We start from the raw sequence: 5178 nt of genomic DNA, 5'->3' as shown, positions 1-5178 counted from the left end.
ATATTAATCACCAATTCACAAGATCAACTAACTTATATTGATTTAATAAATATAAAATAATTTATCAAAAGTCGTAAAAATGCAATGCACGATATTGTTTTAAATATTCCAATTAGAAACACATTTCGAATGCTTGTAATAAGTTCTTATCCAATACAAATGTATATAATAAAAAAATATTTTATTTCACTAAAGTATTTGAATATATTATTTATATAGAATATTATAATATTTTTTTCTATTATAGCAATTTTGATTAAATCCCACTGTTGCATTTATTTTTATGTATTTGCCAAATTTCATTTAAATTTAAATAAATCATTTTATTATTGAAATAAATTTATATGCAAAATAATAAATTGACTTTTACATGAATGAATGTTTTTTCTTGGTAAACATATATCAAAACTGTCTAGCATAAGTATTTACAAATAAGTTGTTTTGATTTACTAGGAAAATATAGAAAAATATTGTATTAGTAAATTATGAATATATTTCTCTCGATAATCAGTTATAAGCTGTATATTGTGATTTTACTATCGCAACATTATGAATATTAATTAGTACTATATGACGTTATAACCGAAGGTAATAGCCAAAACTTATTTTACAAACAAATATTAGACAATCAACTAATTGAAATTTGATCTTAGTAAATTAATTTGAAATTTAAAATAGGAAATCCTTTACTCAAAATTCCACAAAAAATATAAACTAGGTTTTAATTGGCTTATTATATTAATTAATCTTTAAAAGGTTTATTTCAAATCAAAGTGTAATTTAAATTAGGATTTCTTTCGCTGAATTTTATAAAAATTCAGTAGAAACTTATAACTTAATAATACAGATTTAAAATTGTGCAGGGTACAAAGCGTAAAATTCGAAATCATTTACTTTATAAAGTCTTTTCAAGACAACAAACAATATAATTATTTTACTAAAACTTTTTAAATTATTTGTTCATAATAAAAAATCAGATTTAGATTCCACTCCTTATTTTATACCACACTCCTTATATCTTATATTAATATTTTGTTGTGCAAATGCTAAAATAGTTTATTTTTATTGATTAAAAGATTTTAATTTTTTTAATATACATTTAAAATACATAAATTATTAAGCTTGATTTTTTATGAAAATTTCAGGTCTTACAATTAGACTAATTTTACTGATTTACTTAATTTGACTAAATAATCAATTTGTTCAATTATTTTGTTCTATTGTGTTGGAATCCAATATGGTACTGAATAAATATGGTATTTGCTGATGTATATATATTTATATATATATATATGATCTATAAACATCATACCTAAATATATACCTAGGTTATCGATATAAATCTCAATTATGGTGTATTATTGAATGAACATATCCGAACATTCGCAAATTCCCAAAAGTAAATAACTAATTGCAAACAATTTCATCATTCTTTGCATGAGAAATGATTGCAGTATATTATTCACATGCAAAATTTACATTTGTATTAAAATGGCTCTATTTGATCGGTAATTTAAACTTTTTATAACCTTCCATTTAATAACTCATGTTTTTGTTAACACTGGAAATTGTCATTAAATTATAGCTCAATATAATCTGTAAATGTCCAAGTAGTTTTATACAAAAACTATTAAAAGGGTTGCATTTCGTAAATATGAGGGTTTACTTTTGTACCAATGAGAATCTTATTTATAAGTAATGTAGTAGTAGTAGTTTTTAGCATGTCTGAATCCAACATGCTTATGATTCTGAATATCGAAGGTTTATTTTATAAAACTAGTGTACTTTTTTAAAAAAGCATTTCTTTTGTTCTAAATTTACTTTTCCGAATTGTCTTCAATTTGAATTGAGGGATTTAGTAAGAATATTGTTAGTAGCAGACTCTTCTTTTATTTATGGTTAGTAGTCATCACCTAGATATTTATAAACATTGAGTAATATGCTTTTTCTTTATTAATGTTGACAACGTTTGACTTGTGTAAATGTACAATGAGCACTGACCCTAATAATACCGATAATATTAACATATAATGTCCAAAACTGCAATCTTCAAAATTCGTATCTATCAAATTGGGTATTGAGGTAATAAAAATGAGTAGCAAACAGCAAATTGTTTTCTATTTGAATAATTTCTATTTGAATATGCGTGAATACGAATTAAATTATTGAGCGGCACACCTAGTGTGACAACCCAAAAAAAGGTCAATTATGGGAATTAATGAAACAGAACACTAATTGGTTTGTATTTAGCCTTAAGGCAAGTTACATGAACTTCCCAATATATTTAAATAATCGACTTAATCAATAAAAAATAAATTAATTTATGAGTGATTAAAAGTATTCTGAGTGGATTTAATACACATAATTGAATACGAACGAACACTTCGACTCGGAGTATTTTCTAAAAGCAAATTTTCAAAAATCAACAATTATTATAATTGAACCGGTTTCCATAGGACTTTAATGGCTCAGTATGTTCATTAAAACCAAGAACTCCATCGTTATACCAAGTAAAATCGTATACTTTTTTTAACAAACGTCAAAAAAAATATTCATTTTCTTAAAATTTGGTGAATTTTTAAAATTAAACTACTTTTCGTAAGGGCGTAATATTTCAATAAGTTGTATAAGACATTGATATATATCGCCAAAAAAAGTTCCATAAAAATCGGCTTCCGTTTTTGTTTCAATAGTTAATTACAAGAAAACGGCTCGGTAGATTTTGCCCTAAAACTAATGAGTATTATTCCCAACTAATATCTTTCGAACAGTTTTTGATTTTTTAAAATCGATTTGGTAGAATGAGCTTAAATGTGGACGAAAAGTTTAACACTTTCTTTCAAATTACAAAGAAACGGCTCGGCCGATCGTCGCACAAAATTGAGCAACGATAATGCTCATCGAGATACATCAAATGGTTTTTAAATTTTTGAAATTGGTTCAGGCGTTTTTAAGCAAATGTCGATGAAAGTTCTAATTTTGACAAATGCAAAAAAGACCATACTAATTTCTGCAAACTTTGACGAATTTTTAAAGCTAAACGAGTTGTTGATCTAGAAGACTATGGTATCTACCGTCAAAAAAATAATCATAAAAATCGTCGAATTTTTTTTAAAAAAAACTTTATTACAAGAAAACGGCCCGGCCGATCTCTTCCAAAAACTAATCAGCACGATTCCCAATCAATATCTTCCTAATGGTTTTTGAATTTTCAAAGTCGATTCAGATTTGCGGGCTAAAACGTAGACGAAAATTTTTTCACTTTTCTGCGATTTATAATGAAAAGGCTTGGCCGATCGTCGCACAAAACTGACAAACAATAGTCCGCATCGAGATACATCGAATGGCTTTTATATTTTTGAAATCGGTCCAGCCGTTTTTGAGAAAACGTCGATTTACGGCAAAAAATCTGTTCACATACACGCACACACACACACACATACTTGTTCCAAATTTGGTCTCATTCGATTCAGAATGACTTGAAACGTCGAGAAAACATAAAATTAGCGAATCGTGTTTTTTGATGAAAACATAAACTTCTCCTTCGGGAAGTTAACTAGTAATTTTATTAATAATATACGACGATTTATATTTTCAAGCTTATAAATTATTAAATATTTGTTTGCAAATTTAACCTACTTGTTCTAGCTTCATATATTTATTGAACTTATAATTAGTCAACATTAAACATGTAAACCGTATACTCTTCTTTTATCTATGATGTAAACAATATTTTATATATGTCAATTGGGAAAGAAAACCTCGATGAGCACGGACCCTAATAATAATTGCTTCTTGGGTGATGATGCTTGCAGTTTGCAGTGCCGTTTTAACCTTGAAGGAGTGCGGTTCGTGTGAGTCTGTCAGTGCTAGTTATTAGAATAGAATTTTAAATTTTTATGTACTGACTGAAATTATACTGTGTAAACAAGGAATTTAACTTGTGAAGGAAGAAGAGCCAGTTTGTGTTAATTAATCAGAAGGTAGGAGTAATCATTATAATTATATTAATAACTAAACTTTGATTCGTTTGCTTCATGCAATTTATGTCGGAACCTGTTGAATGTTTCTCAAATTTTGTGAGTGAGCTGTCAAAATAAAGCTACACACGTTTGATAAATAGTAAATATCTTTGAATTTGACTTTAATTATATTATGTATTCAATTGTTTAATGATTTCTTTAATTATTTAATTATTTCTCGTGTATTTTACTTTTCTTGGTGATCATAATGCTGTCATAATAGTTCAAAATAACGTCATAAACGAAAGTTGAAGTATCGTACGGTTTCGACATTTATTGCTGAATAAAATTAAAAATAGTTGGTTTCGTATTTAGCCTTGAGGCAAGTTACATGAACTTCCCCATATGTGTAAATAATCGACTTAAAAGACTTAATTAATTTATGAGTGATTATAAGTATTCCGATTGGATTTATTACGCATAATTGAAAACGAACAAACTCGTTAACTGGAGTATTTTCTAAAAGTTTAATGGTTTAGTATGTTCATTAAGACCAAGTAAATCGTCTAATTTTAATTTTAACAAACGTCAAAAAAACTACTCAATGAATTTTTAAAATTAAATTACTTGTCGTAAGAGAGTAATATTTTATTAAGTTCTATAAGACCATGATATATATCGCCAAAAAAGTTCCATAAAAATCGGCTCGGCGGATTTTTACCTAAAACTAATGAGTATCATTCCCAACTAATATCTTTCGAATAGTTTTTGATTTTTTAAAAATCGGTTCGATAGTTTGAGGTTAAATGTGAACGAAAAGTTTAACACTCTTTTTCAAATGAAAAAAAAAAAAATTCAAAGAAACGGCTGGGCAGATCGTCTTACAAAACTGGCAAACGATAGTCCTCATTGGAATACATCAAACGGCTTTTAAATTTCTGAAATCGGTTCAGGCGTTTTTGAGAAAACGTCGATGAAAGGTCTGATTTTGACAAATGCCAAAAAACGATACCATTTTTTGCAAACTTTGACGAATTTTTAAAGTTAAACCAATTGTCGTAGGGCCGTAATATTTTAGTATGATCTACAAGACTATGGTATCTATCGCCAAAAAAATAATAATAAAAATCGTCGAAAAAAATTTTTTTAACACTTTATTACAAGAAAACGGCCCGGCTGATCTCTACCAAAAACTAATCAGCACGATTCCCAACCA

The sequence above is a fragment of the Ctenocephalides felis genome, unplaced genomic scaffold, assembly GCF_003426905.1.
Source record: "Ctenocephalides felis isolate EL2017-DRISC unplaced genomic scaffold, ASM342690v1 CF-g0.4_SCAFFOLD_00845, whole genome shotgun sequence".
NCBI classification, from domain to species: Eukaryota; Metazoa; Arthropoda; class Insecta; order Siphonaptera; family Pulicidae; genus Ctenocephalides; species Ctenocephalides felis.
The sequence above is the reverse complement of the archived record's forward strand: the minus strand, read 5'-3'. Positions refer to the sequence as shown.